Source organism: Aquarana catesbeiana, linkage group LG02, assembly GCF_042186555.1.
Source record: "Aquarana catesbeiana isolate 2022-GZ linkage group LG02, ASM4218655v1, whole genome shotgun sequence".
NCBI classification, from domain to species: Eukaryota; Metazoa; Chordata; class Amphibia; order Anura; family Ranidae; genus Aquarana; species Aquarana catesbeiana.
In genome coordinates this window covers 79809722-79832573 of record NC_133325.1, presented here as the reverse complement: position 1 = coordinate 79832573, position 22852 = coordinate 79809722, and the positions used below count along the sequence as shown (strand labels likewise).

Below are 22852 nucleotides of genomic sequence, written 5' to 3'. Positions count from 1 at the left end.
CAGATACTCCCCATAGACCAGTTTCCTCCAAACAATATACATCCAGACCTACCATTAGTCAGGGTAAACACTATTAAATATCTAGGGGTACTAGTTACAAGGGACCTACGCGAGTACACAACCAACAACATAGAACCGTTGTTTGCCATGATTAAAACTAAAACGCAAGCCTGGTCCAAATTACCGCTGGGAGTAATGGGTAGAATAAATATCATAAAAATGATTATCTTGCCCAAGATCCTGTACATGGTATGGCACGCTCCACTATATATACCTATTGGGATATTCAAAAAAATGGAATCTATACTGAACACCTTTGTTTGGGGACATCAAAGACATAAGGTAGCTTGGAATATCCTTAAAAACCCTACAGACATGGGGGGAACATCTCTACCAGATCTGCAGGAATATTATATAGCGGCACAACTGTCACACATGCACCACTACCACAACAATGAAAAACAGCGGTATAGCACACTAATATCTTGTAGCCCAGGCAGCCCCTTAACTACCCCACTTCAAGTTATAATTCGAGGAGGTCAGTTTAATAGGAAAGGCCCACATTTCAACCACGGGGTACTCAATCATCACCAAAAAATTTGGGGAATAGCCCAGAAAAAACTTAGAATAGGACACATTCACTCTCACACTCCTTTATGGGCCAACAACCAGTTAGCAGAGCTTAAAAAAATACCAGACCCTACCTTATGGGCTAACTATGGAATTATATACCTACACCAAGTAATGAAAAACTCTAGGCCTAAAGCCTTTCAAACTCTTAAGGAAGAATACTCAATTCCGCAACAACTACTATTCAAGTATTTACAACTCCGGCATGCCTTGCGCTCTCAATTTAGAAATGAAAGTTGTAACCTGGAATACCCCCAAATCTTAGATATAATAATGGGAGCCGAATCGCACAAATTGATATCCAATCTGTATTACTCTATCAGGATTCCCAGAATCAAAGAAGTGGTACAAAAAGCCAAAATAAGGTGGGAAAGTGATATAGGAGCCGTTAGCGACTCAGATTGGGAGGAAATATTAGAAAATGTAAAAGTAACATCTCCAAAACTGTCTGATAGATTAACGCAGATATATATCATACATCAAGCATACCTGACACCCAACAAACTAAGGAAATTTCAACCCGCACGTAATATATTGTGTCCTTACTGTTCGGACGTGGGGGGTAGTTTCTATCACTTAATTTGAGAATGCACTGTCCTACAAACATACTGGAGTCAAGTGATTAAGTTTTTACACGACCAAATGGGTTCCCCTGTAGTACTAGACCCAAAGCTTTGTATACTGGGTCTCCTTCCGGACGCGGACATTGATAAATACCAAGCCATATTTATATCTGAAGTCCTATTTATGGCCAGAAAAGTAATCGCCAAAGCTTGGATGCAGAACATAACCCCCACCATAACAAGCTGGAAGAGAGATGTTAATAATTCCCTCCCATACAAACAACTGATCTACAAACATAGGGGAAACAGTCACAAATACTCAAGGATTTGGGATGGGTGGTTGGGAGACGGGGAGACATGTGTATAGTAACGCGTGTAAACAATTTTGTCAACACTTAGCAGCTAAAAAAACACAAATGTATATTGGGTAACTCAGTTCTGATTGTAAGTTATTCACCCGATTATTAACAATGGGTTTACATGTGATTTGTAATGCCAGCTTCACAAGGTGCTACTGTATGTAAACGTACCACATGTGACTGTATTTTATGTACCTATATATAGGCCTCAAAATGAAAAAAAAAGTCAGCAGCTATAGTATTTGTAGCTGATGAATTTTATTTTTTTTTTTTAAAAGACCAAAGTTCCTCTTTAATGAAGATTTTATTTAAACTTTGCAAAATATCATGGTGTGCTGTCTGTGAAGGCTTTAATGTATCAAGGTCACGATATTGCTACTAGTAGTTTGTTACTGCATGATAATAAAAGCTTCCAACTGTTGCAGGTCCATGTTATCATACCTAGGTGATCAGGTATAGCCCAAATGAGTGGTGCTTAAGGCTGGGTTCATACCATTGCAAATTGAAGAAGATTGGATTGGATTGGGTTCCCCGCATCCAATTCGCAATAGCAGGAGATTTTCTCTATGGAGCCGGTTCACATATCTCCACAGGGGGTCCAGTGCGATTTGCACAAAAATGCTGTGCATCTTTTGGTCCATTTCAGGTCCAAATTCAGCCAAAAATTCGAAATCTGACCTGAAACGGTGAACCAGGATGCACCGGACCCCTGCTGTGAGCCGCACGAGGCTCATATGTGAACCCAGTCTAAAAGTGGATGCACTGCTGAGCATTTTATAGCCAGCTTTAAATTTATAGCCAGCAGCTGACCAAAAAAACTGAATGGATTCCCCCATCCACACAAGCAAGGTGGATGGAGGAATACTCCCCATAGCGTTAATGAATTCTGACAGCGGAGACCCCTCCACTGACAGAAAACACTGATCAGTGTTGCAGCCAATTGGTCGAACTGATCAAACGAAAATTTTCCAATAAGCCTGTTTGTGAGAAGTCGATCATTAGATCAACTTTTCACGAATGAAACGGCCACAGATGGATCGAAATTCAGCCTGTACCTACTGAACTGCCCGAAATTCATCTATGGCCTGCTTAAGTCCCAATATTCATCTGTTAACTGATTGGTGGACATGCTCTCTGGCCTTACACACCAATTGGCTTCCACTCTGTTCATCCCATCCACTTGTTAGCCAGTAGGTTGAACATTTTCACCATTTAGGAACAGAGTTAAGTTTCGCAAACCATGGCAAACCTTTGTTATGGGGAAAAGGGTATAGTATGTAATATCAGGGGCGTAACTACCACCATAGCGACCCATGTGGGCGCTATGGGGCCCGCAGCCAAGTAGGGCCCAGTGAGGATGAGAGCACCGCCGTCACAGTCTCCCAGCCAGGGGAAGAGAGGAGAGGAAGAGGCAAGCTGTGACCTGTGCCCAATGCAGCGTGACCTGTGCCCATTACAGCATTGCCTGTGCCCAATACAGCCTGGTCTGCCTGTGCCCCATACAGCCTCACTTGTGCAGAGGAAGAGGCAAGCCACCCGGATCAGCAGAGAGCTGAATTGCCCGATGTGATAGCTTTCATTAGAACTTCCAGTGTTCCCGGGGCTCACGTCACATAGCTCCACCTCTTGGCCCGGCGCCTTTGATAGACAGAACGCCAATCCAATGCGGGACGTGTGACTTCATCAAAGGCGTCAGGCTAAGAGGTGGGGCTATGTGACGATGAGCCCCGGGAAGACGGGAAATTCAAATAAAAGCTATTACAGCGGGCAATCCCGCTCTCTGCTGATCCGGGTGGCTTGCCTCTTCCTCCGCACAGGTGAGGCTGTATGGGGCACAGGCAGACCAGGCTGTATTGGGCACAGACAACGCTGTATTGGGCACAGATCACGCTGCATTGGGCACAGGTCACGCTGTATGGGGCACAGGTCACGCTGTATGGGGCACAGGTCACCCTGCATTGGGCACAGGTCACGCTGTATGGGGCACAGGTCACGCTGTATGGGGCACAGGTCACGCTGCATTGGGCACAGGTCACGCTGCATTGGGCACAGGTCATGCTCCATTGGGCACAGGTCACGCTCCATTGGGCACAGGTCACGCTCCATTGGGCACAGGTCACTCTGTATGGGGCACAGGTCATGCTGCATTGGGCACAGGTCACACTGCATTGGGTACAGGTCACGCTGCATTGGGTACAGGTCACGCTGTATGGGGCACTGGTCACGCTGTATGGGGCACAGGTCACGCTGTATTGGGCACAGGTCACGCTGCATTGGGCACAGGTCATGTTATAAGGGGCACAGGTCACGCTGCATTGGGCACAGGTCACGCTGCATTGTGCACAGGTCACGCTATATGTGGCACAGGTCACGCTGCATTGACACTAGGGCAGCTGTGGGGGGGAGGGCTGTTTGCAGGGGGGCCCCATACAACATTTTGCTATGGGGCCCTGCTATTTCTAGTTACGCCCCTGTGTAATATTACTGATTTAAAGTAGTAGGAAAGGCAAAAACGGAAAGAGTAATAAGGTGAGTCTCTGTATGTGTAAACATCAGAATTTTTAAATTAAAGAAGCAAATTAAGATCTATTACAATGGTAAATAGAACATAAAGCTCCACCTGCTGTTTCAAAATAATAATGCAACATATTAGTATGCTATATTTCACATTTAACAAAAGTAAAATTATTTAAAAAGGCTGACCTAAATATAGAAATACATTATGTGCAAAGCCAGTATACATTCTGTTTGTAGAGACTGATGTTACATTACAGTCTGCATCTAAGGGTGTATGCCTGTATGCATGCACGTGTTTAATACCTGCACTGATTTCTATGGCAGAACCTGTGGCTCCCAGGCAGGGAAATATGCACACATTTTTTGCTGTAATGCCCAAAACAAATACGTGCATGTTTTAAACAGACATGTGCAGAACAAAAAAATTTGTTTTGTTTCGTTATTTGCATAAATTAGTTTAGTTAAATTCATTTAATTCCTTTTCGGAATTAGTTTTGTTTTTTCTAGTCGATTCAAATTTTCTGAATCAATTCGACCAAATTCAAATTCCATTTAAATTGCATTAGAATCTAATTCCATTATTATTATTCTATTCGAAATTAGAATTTTGGAAGATGGTTATATTCTTTCTATTCTATTGTTTTTTTCTATTCTATTATTTACTATTCTAGTCAATGATAATATTTTCTATTCTATTCTATTCTATTCTAATCTATTCTTTTATATTTTATTTGAATTTATTTTATTAAAATTTTGGGAAATGGTTATATTCTTTCTATTCTATTCTATTGTTTTTTAATTCTATTATTTTATTTACTATTCTATTCTTTTCTACTGTATTCAAATTCTAATTTATTCTATTTGAAATCCGAATTTCAGAAGATGGTTATATTCTTTCTATTTTATTCTATTCTATTTTTTATTATATTATATTCCTTTATTTTCTATTCTATTTCATTCTGTTATTTTATTTTCTATTCATTCAAATTTATTCTATTCGAAATTCAATTTACGGAAGATGGTTATATTCTTCCTATTTTATTCTATTCTATTTCTCATTCTATTCTATTCTATTCTTTATATTCTAGTCAATTCTATTCTTTTATTTTATATTCTATTCTAATCTATTCTTTTATATTCTATTTGAATTTATTTTATTCACATTTTAAGGAAATGGTTATATTCTTTCTATCCTATTCTATTGTTTTTTTTAATGCTATTCTTTTATTTACTATTCTATTCTATTATTTTCTATTGTATTCAAATTCTAATTTATTCTATTTTTTATTCTATTTCCTATCCTATTATTATATTTTATTCTGTTCTTTTATTTTCTATTCTATTTTGTTCTGTTTTACTCTATTCTTTTATTTTCTATTCTATCCCTTATTTTTCTATTCTATTTTCTTCTATTCTTTTATTTTGTATTCTGTTCAAAAACTATTCTAATTAGAATTTCGTCTGGAATTTAGTTTCGTTATTTCGGATTAGTTTAAATTCATTACTATAGTAATTAAAAAATTCAGATACATCTGAACTTCTGAATAACGAGAAATTTCTCTGAACGAACAGAACGAAACTAACCGCACATGGCTAGTCTTAAAGCCTTACCTTCAGGCTTGTACATTTTTAAAGGCTCTCTTGTACTGAAATTGCTTACTCTGATTTCACTGCACAATGTGTGCATTAAAATCTAGTCAGTTAAAGTTCTCCTCATTTCCTTGCTGAAGGACATCCAGCATTATCTAGCTTTTTAAACCTCTGCCTGACTGTCCCTGGCCAATTTCTTTCATTCTTTAGATGTCAGTTCTTTCAATCATAAAGGCTCAGCATCACATGTGGGTGTTACCTAGGGCAGTCTGCATGCATTTTAACATTTGCATAACTCCTCCCAAGAGCCATTGTGACATCATCAGCCCACCTCTCTGGGTTTCTGTGAATGGCTGGGTGGTGCCGATGTGATAGACTCTGTGTTCTGCGTATAAGACTAAAAGTTTTGGCTCAAACCTGGAACACAGTACGGTATGACATACAGGTCATACCGCACATCCAGCAGCTTTACAAGTTAGTGAGGGACATAGTTTGTTTTGGCCAAGCTGGTCCAAACGAACTATGTAAAGTCTAACAAAAGATGGAGTTCAGCTTTAAGATCACTGGGCTTATTTTTGTGGTTGCTTGTAGAAAAAAAAAACTTCTTGTAAAATTAAAATCTCTTAGACTTACTCATCCTTGAAGAATAGTAAATCTCCCCTCATCGCAGTGACGGCATCAAACTCTAAACTTGAGTTACACCTTTCCGGCACTGCTGGGCATTGGTTGTCTTAGGCTTCTTGGTGGCTGTTGGCCGGGGTTTCTTCGTAGGAATAGGCTGTGGGATTCTTGTTGGTTTAGGCTTGGGTTTTCTGGTTGGAATAGGCGGGGGTAACTTTGTTGGCTTTGGCTGTTTCCTTGTGGGTATAGGTTTAGGAATCTCTGTTGGTTTCGGCTGTGGTGACTTTGTTGGATTTGAATTTGTATTTTTTCTTCCTGTTTTTAGAAACATATGGTAAAGTCTATTGTTCTGATCACCATGCAGTATATATTCATTATCTTACTGTTGCTTTAAATTGGCATCCATTAATGATAGGAACTGTAGTATATTACTCCCACTTCCTGTTCAGCAGACATATTGCTTGGGCCCCTTTCACACTGGGGCGGTGGGTGCGTCGGCTATTTTTAGCGGTGCTTTACCGTCAATTTTGCGGCGCTTTTCGGCCGCTAGTGGGGCACTTTTACCCCTCGCTAGCAGCCGAGAAAGGGTTAAAACCACGGCAAAGCACTGCTGCAGCAGCGCTATGCCGGCGGTATAGCCATGCTGCCCCATTGATTTCAATAGGCAGGAGCGGTTTAGGAGCGCTCCTTCACTGCTCCAAAGATGCTGCTAGCAGGACTTTTTTTAGCATCCTGCCAGCGCACCGCTCCAGTGTGAAAGCCCTCGGGGCTTTCACATTGGAGAGACAGCAGCGGCTCTTTCAGGGCGCTTTGCAGGCGCTATTTTTAGCGCTGTAGCGCCTGCTAAGCACCCCAGTGTGAAAGGGGTCTTAAAGCGGACCACCCCTGCAAAAATTAAAAGCCAGCAGCTACACATACTGCAGCTGCTGACTTTATATAATAGGACACTTACCTCTCCTGGAGTCCAGCGATGTTGGCACCACAGCTGATGTTTCCATCAGCTGTCAGGTGTTGCCGCTGCCATTGCCGGTAAGGGAACCCAGTAATTAAGCATTACGGCTTCACGCTGGGGCTCTACTGTGCTGCGCTCTCCCACTGGCCCGGTGGGGACTGAAGGAGGAGGAAGCTGAGCTTTTGACCTAATGCACCACGGCCCGGTCTCCCGGAAGTGGGGACAGGATACCTGTCAAAGACGGTTATCAGCTCCCCCCCCTTCTGAGAGGTGCCAAATGTGGCATCGGAGGGGGGAGGAGACAAATGAGCGGAAGTTCCACTTATGGGTGGAACTTTGCTTTAATACCTCCTGCAGTGAAGAAGCATGGGAGTAGCTGCACTATTTCTTAAGTCTGTAAGTAGGCTGTCATTAGTATTCAATTAAGTAGTATATGCTCTACTACTTCAACTACATTTGCCTGTGTTTAGTAGTACTTTTCTGTCAGGGATTTCTTTCAGCTAGGCCACATTTTATGTTAGCTAGTGCCTCATAGTAATAGAGCATGCCTGACACTATTTGCATTTGTAATGTAATGTTAAGTGCTAATGCATACTTTTATAATTTGTGTTTTGCAGTTTTACAAACATAACTAACTCAAACTAACTTAAGATTACAACTGTTAACCCTTCAGCCTCAGTCATTATTGGGAAATTGTTAGCTGTCTTCCAAGCCTTGTACTTCAAGCACATTGTGAGGGCAGAACGCCTATAATTAAAACCACTAAAGACTTTAATTAAAAACACTACATTTAATGTATCAGATATAGTGATTTTTTTAAAGCTTTATTTAACCAATTGCTGACTGCCGCACGCCAATATACGTCGGCACAATGGCAGCGGTGGGCAAATGGGCGTACAGGTACATCCCCATTAATTTGCGAGCTAGTGGGAACGCGCGTGCCCGCAGTCGTGTCACGGAGCGGCAGAACGAGGCATTTCCCTGCTCCCTGTCATCGGGAGCAGTGATCTCTGTCATGTTGTAATGATCCCATCCCCCCTACAGTGAGAATCCCTCCCTAGGACACCCTTAACCCCTTGATTGCCCCCCTAGTGTTTAACCCCTTCCCTGCCAGTGTCATTTACACAGTAATCATTGCATTTTTATAGCACTGATCACTGTATAAATGACAATGGTCTCAAAATAGTTTCAAAAGTGTCTGATGTGTCTGCCGCAATGTCGCAGTCACAATAAAAATCGCAGATCACCGCCATTACTAATAAAAAAAAAAAAGAATAATAAAAATGCCATAAATCTATCCCCTATTTTGTAGACACTATAACTTTTGTGCAAACCAATTAATATACGCTTATTGCGATTTTTTTTACCAACAATATGTAGAAGAATACATATTGGCCTAAACTGAGGAATTTTTTATATATATATATATATATATATATATATATATATATATATATATATTATTTGGGATATTTATTATAGCGAAAAGTAAAAAATATTGCTTTTTTTTTCAAAATTGTTGCTCTTTTTTGGTTTGTAGCGCAAAAAATAAAAACCACAGAGGTGACCAAATAAAACCAAAAGAAAGCTCTATTTGTGGGAAAAAAAGGATGACAATTTTGTTTTGGTGTAACGTTGCACGACCAGGCAATTATCAGTTAGAGCGACGCAGTGCCGAATCGCAAAAAGTGCTCTGGTCACGAAGGGGGTAAATCCTTCCGGGGCTGAAGTGGTTAACACAAGTCTTTAGTAATTAAAGCAGAACTTCATTCTCTCAACAATGATCATTTTTAATCCTTATACTGCTAGCATTAGTAAAAGGATAATAAAGTATATATGCTACACGAATCATCTGCCCTTACTCAAGATGGACACTTCCAGAAATGCTGGTGGGATTAATGTTTTTAAAAGTGATTTCTCAGCAAAGTAAATCATTGAGATATGGATGGATGGTTGATCATGCTTTGAATAAAATTAAAATAAAATTAATTAAATAGGCTTTTTGGCTTGTGAAGCTCATATGCAATGCAGTTCTGCTTTCAATCAGTGTTTTGTTTTGCTTTAAGCTTGTTTTTATACTACATACTATATTCCATGCACATATTTAGAACAGCCTGCATGCCTTGACTGTTTATGAGGGTGAATGGAAGTCTATGTAATTGTTTGTTCACTAAAATATATTACTAAATGCCAAAACACTAATATAAGGATAATCAGCACCTATATGTGAACACTGGGAGTTACTATCACTGATTGTTAATTTTTGCACCCTTCTTAAAAATATAATGTCCTAAATTTAGAGGCAGGGTTCCAGTGTATATGTTCGTATTATTGTTGTATGCTTTAGACAGCTGTACATTCCCCTGACTGAGTGGAAGTAGTATTCATACTATGTATTTCACCAGGCTGGAAAATGATGTACAGGATGGTGAAAAATACACTGCTAAATATCATTGATCGCCTGTATAATCACATTATAATATACAGTATATTTACAGTCATGGCCAAAAAATATTGGCACCCCTGCATTTCTGTCAGATAATGCACCACTTCACCTAGAGAATTGTTGCAATTACAAATGTTTAGGCATTCTCATGTTTATTTGTTTTGTTTGTATTGTATGACACAAAAAAGTGGAAAAACAAAAAACCAAATCTGACACATTCCACGCAAAACTCCAAAAATGGACTTGACAAAATTATTGGCACCCTCAATTTAATATTTGGTAGCGCACCCCTTGGAAAAAGTAAATGAAATCAATTGCTTCCTGTAACCATCAATGAGTTTGTTACACCTCTCTACTGGAATTTTAGACCACTCTTCTTTCACCAACTGCTCCAGGTCTCTCAGATTGGAAGGGTTCCTTTTCCCAACTGCTGCTTTGAGATCTCTCTACAGGTGCTCTATGGGATTTAGATCTGGACTCATTGCTGGCCAGTTCAGTACTCTCCAGCGCTTTGTCTTTAACCATTTCTGGGTGCTTTTTTACGTGTGCTTTGGGTGATTGTGCTGCTGTAAGACCCGTGACCTCTGACGGAGACACAACTTTCTAAGGCTGGGCCCTACATCGCATCCCAGAATTCTTTGGTAGTCTTCATATTTCATAATGCCATGCACATGGTCAAGACATCCAGTGCCTGAAGCATCAAAATAACCCCAAAATATCAGTGAACCTCCACCATATTTGACTGTAGGGACTGTACTCTTTACTTTTAAGGCCTCATTTCTTTTTCTGAAAACAGTAGAATGATGGGCTTTACCAAAAAGCTGTCATTTTGTTTCGTTTGTCCACAGCACATTCTCCCAAAAAGATTTTGGCTTCCTCAGGTAAGTTTTGGCAAACTCCAATCTGGCTTTTTTATGTTTCTGTGTCAGCAGTGGGGTCCTCCTGGGTCTCCTACCATAGTGTCCCTTTTTATTCCGATGGTGACCTTTAGTGCAAGCTGACACAGTTGTACCCTGTGCCTGAAGGCCAGCTTGAATTTGTCTGGAAGCTGATCAAGGTTCTTCGAAAAATTCTTTGTTGTAATCTTTGATCAATTTTTCTCTTTCATCCACGTCCAGAGAGATTAGCTACAGTGCCATGGGCTGTAAACTTCTTGACAATGTTGCGCACAGTGGACATGGACGCATTAAGATTAGACATGTGTAATTTGTTTCATTCCAAATTTGTTTTTTAACGAATTTAGACAAATTCATTAATTCAGAAATATCTGAATTAACAAAAACCCGTTCAACTAACTTTTCCGAATATTCGTAAATTCGAATGTTCTGAAATTTGAAAATTCGGAAATTCGAAATTCGAAAATCTGAAAACCCGAAAATCTGAAATAATAACTAACTAATGTTAACTTAACTATTACCAACTATTAAATTATAGGTTTTGGAATTTCCTTTCAAATTTGGCTGTTAGTGAACATAACGAATACGAATTTATCCGAAGTTACGGATTAACTGAAATAACGAATGCCGTATCTAAACGAATGGAACGTAACAAATTAATAATAATAAATAACAATAATAATAATACAAACTTTGTATTATTATTTATTATTCATTTGTTCCGTTCCATTTGTTTAGATGTGGCATTTTTTATTTCGGATAATTAGTAACTTTGGATAAATTCGTATTCGTTGCGTTCACTAACAGCCAAATTTGAAAGGAAACTCCAATACCTATAATTTAATAGTTAGTTATTATTAGTTAGTTAGTTAGTTAGTTATTATTAGTTAGTTAGTTAGTTAGTTAGTTAGTTATTCTTTCGAATTTAAAAAAAATTGAGAAAAATTTGATTGTCCTTGCTGCTTTTTTTCTTCTCCAGTAAATTTTTCGCCATTTTAACTGGTTGCTGGTGTGATTTCTATATTGTCAGCAGCTGTTATTTATACAGGTCAGTTTAATAACAATTTACAGGAGCATTACAAACTTGGGATACAATTATTTCTTACAATTTTGAGAAGGTGCCAGTAATTTTGTCCAGTCCATTTTTGGAGTTTTGCGTGGAATGTGTCAGATTTGGCTTTTTGCTTCTCCATTTTTTTGTGTCATACAAATACAAACAAAAGAAAAAAAACATAAGAACGCCTAAACATTTGTAATTGCAACTAATGTCTGGGTGAAGTGGTGCATTATCTGACAGAATTGCAGTAGTGCCAATACTATTGGTCATGACTGCATATATTCATAAATATATATATACATATATATTATGTTGCAATAAATGTATACATCAAAGATAGGCAACAAAAGGCACACATGCCAGGGAGGCATGCAATATAATTTTCAGTTGCACTTGGAAGAGTGTCACGTGGCATGTGCACAGGTCTGGACTGGCCCACCAGAGGAGGAGCAGGGGATCCTGATGGGTCCCTACATCCTATTCCAATTCCCAGCAAAATTACTTTCACACCTCTTTCAGCACATATTCATTTGGTATTTTGTTTTGAAGAAAAAACCTGCATATGTGTTATGTATTAGAGAAATGGACACAAATGAAACAAAAATGCAGTTTTAGTGTAACATATTTTGTATAATCAATACTACTCCAAACATTTTTACTCATTTTTACAATTTTTGGGTATTCTCCCATGTCTATCCCAAGTTCACGGACTCTAAATATGTGTAGAATTTAATAGATACATAAGAGCTGTATGGTGGATAAACAAGTGTGTATATTTTAGATTTCTAGATTGTAGGCATTTTTTTAGCTGTAATTTATCAATCAACCTGGGACAACATCAAAAAATAGTTGTGTAGTCTGGAACTGGTTAGATAAAAATAATAAACTATGTAGACTTAAATATTAAATATTTCAAGGCTCATGATTGCAAGCATTTCCGAAATGGCATAAATAGAAGATTCCACATAACTGTAAATAGATGATGCAAAAAGCTAATACAGCTCATCAATTTGGAATGAAACTAGATTGATAGCCTTTAAATATTCTGCTATCTATGGTGTAACACACACACATACACATATATATGCAAAAAATCGACTTGTCCTGTCTAACAGTTCACGCTAAGACCAAGGGGTTACGTTTGCACACATTTGAAAACAAATGTGTAAGCTGCAGAGGTCACGTCACCCCAGTTAGCTGCAGTCCTCCAAAGTTGGAGAACATAAATAATAATGGCTAGATTAAGGACAGGTATGCCTGAAGGGAGTGCACCCTTCCTTAAAGGTACAGGAACGCACTGGACACCCAGCAATAGCACAATGGCAGCGAAGGTATCCAGTATATGCAAAATAAATCCCCTGGTTTTAACGCGAACCGTTAGATAGGGTAATTCGGGTTGTTGCAGGCTGGCTGGAAAGTGAGCTGGGAATTTTTCTTTGTTGTTTTTTGGCATGTGTCGCCCTTCCATGTGCTTCTTGCTACAAAGGCCAGTTATAGGTTGGGGTGGTTGCCATTTGTTTGTACTGTTGGTGAATTGGTGAGAGAACATGCTGAATACTTTTGCTGCCATTGTGCTATTGCTGGTTTTCCAGTGCGTTCCTATACCTCTAAGGAGGGGTGGGCTCCCTCCAGGCATACCTGCCCTCAATCTATTTATTATTATAAATGTGCTCCAACTTTGAAGACTTTCAAAATTTATAGTTAGGACTGCAGTACACTGGGATGCCGTGACGTGGCCTGTGCAGCTTTATGTGTGTGTAGCACCCTGCTCCTGTTGATCAGGCGCTCGCATGTAAATTTAGGGGGTTATCTGTTCTGTACACAGTTCAGATTTAATCTGTGGCTAAATTAGCTTCTGTTCCAGCATTGGCTGTGTTGCATGTAGTTCCACACTGTTGTCTGTAGGTGTTGTTGTCACCACAGGCTAGTGTTGGAAGAGCAACAGGCTGCAGTGTATTGAGTGCTCTTCTTTCTCAGAAGTAACCCAGTGGGGGTGGTCTACCGCTGTGCATTCTGGGAGAGGGTACTTAAGGGGCAGATGCCATTTTTGTTTCTCTCTTACCTCCTGGCCCTCCTGGCCTAAGGTATGTGGTGACTTTTCTCCTGCCTCGAGGCCACACTGGCCTGAGGCTATGTGACTACAAGTGGTGGTCCTTAGGCTGTCTTGCCTGTTAGGAAGAAGCCGAGCCAAGCTGAGGAGATCCAGGGGAGGACCCTTGCTGGAGAGAGCCAGGATGAAGGCTAGTCTCTCGGGAGGGCCTGGTAACTTACTTGGAGGACGCACCTATACTTAACCAACCTACAGCACAGTACTGCCGGGTCGGCTTAAAGGTTCTGGTACTGTGTTTTGCTGTTCATCTAATACTAAATCCTGTGGCAGAGGATCGTACAACCATTTTGTTCTTCTTAAGTCTGTGGCAGAGACTTTTCGTCCGTGCGTCATTCCGGCTGCTAGGTCAGTGAGAGAGGCAAAGAGGTGGGTAAAGATCTATTGATTGAAGGTGTGTTTGTCTTCAGGATCTCAAATTCCTCAGTGATCTGCATAAGGTATCTGAACCCTCCTGCAACTCCCTTTCTACCTCTTTACTGCTACTTCTTCAAAAGTTTTGCAATAAAGCATTGGAAACATAACAAAGTGACTGGTGCATACATTGGTGGGCGTAAGGCCTAATACAGACTCTAATGCCGCGTACACACGGTCGGACTTTTCGTCTACAAAAGTCCAACGGACGCTGACGGACTAAAGCTGGCTGGTAATCCGATCGTGTGTGGGCTTCTCCGGACTTTCAACGGACTTTTTTAGCCTCAAATCCGACGGACTTTAGATTTGAAACATGCTTCAAATCTTTACGTCGTAAGTACGACGGACCCCGAAATCCGCTCGTCTGTGTGCTAGTCCGACGGACAAAAACCCATGCTAGGGCAGCTATTGGCTACTGGCTATGAACTTCCTTATTTTAGTCCGGTGTACGTCATCACGTACGAATCCGTCGGACTTTTGTGTGGTCGTGTGTAGGCAAGTCCGTTCGTAAGAAAGTCTGCCGCAAGTCCGCCGAAGGTACGTCGGAAGTCTGTTGGACAGGCTGTCGGACTTTTGTAGACGAAAAGTCCGACCGTGTGTACGCGGCATTAGTCCTGTGTCTGGTGGAAATACAGGTAAGGGGGTGACGGCAAAGACTCAAATAAAATCAGCCGCTCCTTCGGGGGTAAGCGCTACATGTGTATTTGCAAATGTGTGCAAACTAAACCCCTTGGTTTTAACATGACCTGTTAGACAGGATAATTCGGTTTGTTACAGGCTGGCTGGCTGGTAAGTGAGCTGGGAATTTTTGTTTGTTGTTTTTTGGTCACTCTACCTTGAGGCGATCAGGAGCGCGACTTCCCAATTGCCTCCTACTCTGCCATCATGGATCAGTCCCATGTTCCCAGAGCTAAAAAAATCGCAAGGTGAGCTCAAGGATTTTTTTATAGTTATCAAACAGATTTAATAAGATACTTTCAATGTTATATTTAACAGAGCAAAAGGTATTTTAAAGAAGATATAGTACTCCTCAAGGTGCCCCTTGAATGAATGGTATGTGATGTTTTGCTTTACAAATCAGCATTTACTTCATAGTGGGCTACTGAAGAAACATCATGTTACATGTGTCAGATTTTGTTTCACTCTTGCTATTTACAAAAACTAAAGTTTACTATAAAATAACATACCATAGAGAGCTTGGATTCCAGCAATATCATCTGAAAATAGTTTAAACTTGCTTGGATCCACTGAATTTTTAAGCAAAGTTGGGTACATTATGGCACGCTCGTCTTTTGAGTGCTCTAGTCCTAGAGAATGTCCCAGCTCATGAAGAGCAACAAGGAAGATATTGGTACCTGCAATTAAAAAAAGGTTATTTATCAAGCATAGGTACTGTATATACAGTATCTCACAAAAGTGAGTACACATCTCACTTTTTATTATCTTTTCATGTGACAACACAGAAGAAAGGACACTTTGCTACAAAGTAGTGAGTGTACAGCTTGTATAACAGTGTAAATTTGCTGTCCCCTCAAAATAACTCAACACACAGCCATTAATATCTAAACCGCTGGCAACAAAAGTGAGCACACCCCTAAGTGAAAATGTCCAAATTGGGCCCAAAGTGTCAATATTTTGTGTGGCCACCATTATTTTCCAGCACTGCCTTAATCCTCTTGAGCATGGAGTTCACCAGCGCTTCATAGGTTGCCACTGGAGTCCTCTTCCACTCCTCCATGATGACATCACAGAACTGGTGGATGTTAGAGACCTTGCTTTCCTCCACCTTCATTTGAGGATGCCCCACAGATGCTTAATAGGGTTTAGGTCTGGAGACATGCTTGGCCAGTCCATCACCTTTACCCCCAGCTTCTTTAACAAGGCAGTGGTCATTTTGGAGGTGTGTTTGGGGTTGTTATCATGTTGGAATACTGCCCTGTAGCCCAGTCTCTGAAGGGAGGGGATCATGCTCTGCTTCAGTATGTCACAGTACATGTTGGCATTCATGGTTCCCTCAATGAACTGTAGCTCCCCAGTGCCAGCAGCACTTATGCAGCCTCAGACCATGCCACTCCCACCACCATACTTGATTGTAGGCAAGACACATTTGACTTTGTACTCCTCACCTGGTTGCCACCACACGCGTGACACCATCTAAACCAAATAAGTTTATCTTGGTCTTCTCAGACCACAGGACATGATTTCAGTAATCCATGTCCTTAGTCTGCTTGTCTTCAGCAAACTGTTTGCGGGCTTTCTTGTGCATCATCTTTAGAAGAGGTTTCCTTTTTGGACGACAGCCAGGCAGACCAATTTAATGCACTGAGCACTGACAGGCTGACCCCCCACCCCTCAAACCTCTGCAGCAATGCTGGCAACACTCATACGTCTATTTCCCAAAGACAACCTCTGGATATGATGCTGAGCATGTGCACTCAACTTCTTTGGTTTTAATGAATTTTGCTATTAAATTTCAAACAGTCTTACTAAGAGGCGCCTGTTGCTTTGTTTTTTTCAACTTCTTTGGTCGACCATGGCGAGGCCTGTTCTGAGTGGAACCTGTCCTGTTAAACAGCTGTATGGTCCTGGCCACCATGCTGCAACTCAGTTTTAGCGTCTTGGCAAACTTCTTACAGCCTAGGCCATCTTTATGTAGAGCAACAATTTTTTTTTTCAGATCCTCAGAGAGTTCTTTGCCAGGAGGTACCATGTTGAACTTCCAGTGACCAGTATGAGAGAGTGAGAGCGATAACACCAAATTTAACACACCTGCTCCCCATTCGCACGTGAGACCTTGTACCACTAATGAGTCACATAACATCGGGGAGGGAAAATGGCTAATTGGGCTCAATTTGGACATTTTTCACTTAGGGGTGTACTCACTTTTGTTGCCAGCGGTTTAGGCTTTAATGGCTGTGTGTTGAATTATTTTGATGGGACAGCCAATTTTTCACTGTTATACAAGCTGTACACTCACTACTTTACCATGTAGCAAAGTGTAATTTCTTCAGTGTTGTCACATAAAAAGATATAGTAAAATATTTACAAAAATGTGAGGGGTGTACTCACCTTTGTGAGATACTGTACTTCTAAGGTTTTTATGTAGTTGTCTGGCATTGGTAGATGTGTATATATACATGTTTTTTTAAAGTGTTACTAAACCCAGTAATATAAAAATAGTTCATCTGCCCACCCACAGTGCCCACAGCTTATAAATCTTCTTTTTACATAAAAATACTGCCACTATATACCTTTTTGGCTGATCTGTATACCATGATCACATGATAACCTGCAGAGTTTGTCCAGAGCTGTGTGTTCAGGTAGGAGGAGATTTCCACTATAGCCTGTATACACTCCCACATGTGTGATGTCAATATCATGTGACCTGGCTTGCTCTGAGAACAAGGAAATGTTCTCTCCAGCAAAACACACAACTGAGCATATGCAGGTTGGCTACCCTGGGTGTGTAAGCTGGCCTTCTCCAGATAGACAGTGCAGGAGGGAAGGATCTATGCATTCAGGATCAAAGAGCCTTTTTATACAATGCAGAGGATTAACCCATTAAGTTCCACAGTGAGTGGAAGCATGCTATTCTGCATAAACAGACTGATTTTACTGTTGTGGGTTTAATGACTTACCTGAACTTTATGAAGGTGTTAAAGCCCAACTGAACCCTCCTTAATTATTACTGTATACAACCGGACTGCATACACAGCAATAAATATAGCAAAGGTATAAAATACCATCTGGAGCATTACATAGGGGAATTGGACCATAACCCACTCACATAAAACAGCTTCCAAGCTTCAGTGGTTTGAAAAACCTTCCCAATCTGAATGCAGGAAGAGGAATCACCATTCCAGGTGAAACAGGTAAATTAGACCAGCAACAGTTACTCCCAACAGGTGCTGGCTCAGCTCTGCACCACGATGAACAGGAAACTTGAAGAGGACAGCCGTACACCGCAATAGGATACCAAAAGTAGACTTCTTTATTTCAATATAGACGGATAAAAAACACAGGGTTATGATTAAGCACAATGCTGTACGAAACACGTTAACAACAATATCCCTGGATTCCGGTGGTTTTTATCCATCTATATTGAAATAAAGAAGTCTACTTTGGTATTCTATTGTGGTGTGCAGTTGTCCTCTTCAAGTTTCCTTGCCAGTCTCCAATGAACAGCATTTTCAATGCCGTAGCAGGTAGCCGAGCACCCTGCTCAGAAGATTAATTAAGGTTTAAACGTAACCACAGCTGTAAGATAAATATTGTCTGATCTTGCCAGCAGGCAACAGTCATTCCTGGAGAACTAATGGATCACCCAGATTGGATTTTTCATCTAGAGATTCATATTTCCCACAAAATAATGTCAGGTAGAAGGTTGTCTTCTCGCTCCTCTCCATTGAAATTTGCAAGCTTGGGCACTACAAATTTGAATGTGAAAGAGGCAATCCACCCAAAACTAATTCAGTACTTCATCTATTTAGCAGGTGATTGACAGCAAAATCAATTAACCAGTTAATGGTCTCTTATATCCATTAAAGGTAGAAGTTTAATATTGTAGCAGATATGGGTCATTTTTAAATTTAGGTAAGTAAATGGAAAACGTACATAAACATATTTTTTTTCTGTAAAATTTCCCATTTTAAAGTAATGTGTGCAGCAACATAAATGTAACCTAAAATATTGCTATCAAAATATTCTAACAAGGATACCATGTAAGAGCAAATTTTATTGTTTGGTCCTTGAGGTCTGAAAGGTTGGCGGTTACTGTGACCACATCACCGGCATAGTGACCACGCAGGGTAAAATAACTATTTATAACCTAAAACATTATATCTTACTCAATCTTACTGTATCTTACTACTGACTACAACTAGGAAAAGAACGAGATTATTCTCACCTTTGCCACTCAGTGTCCAATTCTCATCTTCATCAAAATGAGCATCTCCACCGATATCTTCACCTGGTGCAAAAGCGTGGGCCAAAACGCCCAATGGTCCATCAAATGGAAAGAAATCCCCATGGGCTGCAGAAAGATGTCAGTCAGTATGTATCTTGTCAAAATATAAAGATATTTTTCTCTTACCCAGTGGAGAAGATTCTGTTTCTTATATCTTAAAAATGAATTCCCATGGTAAAGGTGGCACACACACCCCTTTCTAATTCCAGCATATCAATAAAAACCCAATAGGAGTTTTAAACCTTTCCCAACCATATCCAGAACTCGAAAAAAAAAATTTTGACTTGATGTACACTATAGAGTTCCAAGGCATGCAGTAGTGACAAGCATGGGGCCACACATAAGAACAATTTTACCTTGCAACCATCAAGGCATGCAAAATCCAAGGGCATCTAAAGATGTGAAGGTGGAGTTGGGCTGTAAGAAAATCATTTGCTTATTTCAGGGGTGTCCAAACTTTTTTCAAAGAGGGCCAGATTTGATGAATAGAACATGCTTGAGGGCCGACCATTTTGCCTGACATTCTTAAACCATTAAAATTTGGTGTAAGTGTGTACGTCCGAGCGCTAATACACGGCCCAACAAGAATTCTCTTGCCTTTGTGCTGTGTGTGGTGAATAGATGAGCTCGGGCGTGTTATGGATATACTGTATTTAATCGGGTTATAACACGCACCTTCACTTTAAAAAGGAAGTTTCAGGAAAAAAATCTTAAATTTTAAATAAAGAACTGTGAAGCAAAATAAGGGTCAGTGCCCATCAATGCAGCCTAATCAGTGCCTATCTGCAGCCCCCACTCCATTTCCATGAATGCAGCCCCCACCATATTGCCATGAATGCAGCCCCCACAGTATTGCCATGAATGCAGCCCCCACAGTTTTGCCATGAATGCAGCCCCCACAGTATTGCCATGGATGCAGCCCCCACAGTATTGCCATGAATGCAGCCCCCACAGTATTGCCATGAATGCAGCTCCCACAGTATTGACATGAATGCAGCTCCCACAGTATTGACATGAATGCAGCCCCCACAGTATTGCCATGAATGCAGCCCCCACAGTATTGCCATGAATGCAGCCCCCACAGTATTGCCATGAATGCAGCTCCCACAGTATTGACATGAATGCAGCCCCCACAGTATTGCCATGAATGCAGCCCCCACAGTATTGCCATGAATGCAGCCCCCACAGTATTGCCATGAATGCAGCCCCCACCACATTGACATGAATGCAGCCCCCACCACATTGACATGAATGCAGCCCCCACCACATTGACATGAATGCAGATTCACCATTGCCGTCAGTGCAGCCTGATTCATGTCCATCTGCAGCCTTGGAGGAGACAGGGAGGGGGTGGGACGAGCGCCAACAGATATACAGGAGAAACTCCTGTTTTTATCGGCAGCCTCTTTAATTGAAAGTCCCGCCTCCTATGATGGACATAACAATTGTCCAATGGCAGCGCAGGAGACGGGACTTCCTTTTACACAGGACGCCGTGTAAACAGGAAATTCTCCTGTATCCTGTACGGCGCTCGTCCCGCCCCCTCCAAGGCAGCCAGCATATCTATCTTTTGTGGCCCCGGCGCTCTGGGATTTGTTAGGGGCCACAAAAGATATGTGTGTCAAAATTACCAGGCGGACCGCGGGCAGGACTTTGGACATGCCTGGCTTATTTCATTGTAAGGAGAGATAGAAAACATGATGGTTTAAAAGTTTTATTTTCCCATAACAGTTTTGGTTTGTGGTTTCTTGAAATCTATAGTGAATTGATTGTGTCTGTAGGCCTAGAAAATCACTGAAACAGCGTTGTATTCTGCACAGGGATCAGATACTACCATGCTTACTATGTATATGTAACACTAAATCATTCATTCATGGGAAATGCTTGTTAACAGAAAAGGGTTATTGACTAGTTTGCCTTCGTATGGGTCCTCCCCTGCTCTTACATTTAGATCCAAACGAAATCATGATGTCAGCTTCACCACTGTAGACCTGCATAAATTGCAAAGGTGTGACCTCACTCCATAGCGTCAGAGCACGAGTCACAGCATAATCCACGTCCATTTTGGTGATATCTGGTGTGTAATTGACAATTCTAAAAAAAATAAATAAAAACGGATGAAAGACATCTAGATAACTGTACTATACAAGTGCATAGCTTATGTCAGGGGTGCTCAACCTTTTAAGCAAGGGCCACCTAAGAGATTTGATAGCCAGTCGCGTGCCACAATAAAATTAAAATGGTTCAAAATTTTTTATTTTTTATTTTGAATAGCACAATGAACATTTTCCTCCTGAAGCCATTGAATGTTGGTGGGAGGGACGGGAAGAGAAGCCTGGCATTCAGAGGTTACAGGAGGTAAATAGAGAGGATTGGTCCCTGTATATGCCACCTCTCCTGTCCAAGTATAAAACAGAATGTGATAGGGAGGCTGCATAGGGTAAGGTCGGTGGTTGGGGGTATGAGGTAAAAACAAGTCTCAAACTTTACAGCCCCCCAAACTTCAAATGTAAATGAGCCCTTACTGTTCTGAGCCCCCTATAAGGTTTCCTTCACACTGATGTGCTGCTGTTTTCCCGCACTGTAAGGCTCGATTCACACCTATGCATGTTGCTTTTGAGCGTTTTTGGAGGTTTTTTTTTCATGCTTGCCGCGTTTTTGAGCCGCGTTTTTGCCGCGATTTTGCCGCGATTTGCGTTTTGCGTTTTTTTTTTTTTTTTTTTCATTTTTTTTTACAGTCTTACAAAAAAATTACAAAAAAAAAAAAAAAAAACGGCAAAAACGCGCCAAAAACGCATCAAAAACGCATCAAAAACGCTGCAAAAAAGGTGCACTTGCGTTTTTGATGCTTGTCCATTGAAAACCATTACATGCAAAACGCTGCATTTTGCATGAGAAAAAGTCCCCGACCCTTTCCAAAAACGCGGAGATACAAAAAAGCATTGATGTGAACATGTTCCATAGGAACCCATGTTAAAAAATTCCCGTGCATTTCTGCAAAATGCAAAATGCATCAAAAAACGCGCTAGTGTGAATGGGGCCTGAGTGAAACTGTATGCACCTGCAGCTTTTCTGTGGGTTAGCTGCTCTTTACCTTGGACTTCAATTATACCCTGCAGGTGTGGTGCACTTTCTGAAAGGGAACCAAAACTCCTGCATTCAGTATGAGGTTGAGGGCCACATTAGAGGGCACCAAGGGCCACAGGTTGAGCACCCCTGGTTTATGTGATCATTTAAAATTGTGTTTACTGTGTCTACCATCTTAACAGTAAGGACTTTAATTTTTTTCCTCCATAATAATAATGATCGTGGTTGCAGATTAGTACCTGCGTTTGTGGAGCAATAAAATAAAGATGCCATTTAAAAAAAGAAAAAAGATTTCCTCCTGAATTCCTTATTAGCTTCTTATATTTCTTAAGGCTCTCTTGAAGCAAAACTCAAGGCGAACTGCAAAATGCACAATTATATATAAGTCAGTAGGGGGAGTTCTTAAAGAGTGTTGTAGAATTCCTTGGACCTCCACACCAAAGAAGGGTAGTTAAGGAGTAGATGAATGTCACCCACTCACTTGATCACAGAACACATTGTAGTCTGTGAAAAGAATACAAGAACTTTTTGAGAACTGCTGAAATGGAGAGCAAGTGACCCGCTATAAGAACTTTACTGCAACTGCAACAATATGTTTCAGTGCCGGAAGTTTGCTGCTTAAAGTGGTGGATTGGATTTGTGATAGT

General features: G+C 40.8%; 1 pseudogene; it reads right to left on the bottom strand.

Moving 5' to 3' along the window:
* Positions 1-22852, bottom strand: part of LOC141126978 (stromelysin-1-like) — a 58226-nt pseudogene that overhangs the window by 12860 nt on the left and 22514 nt on the right.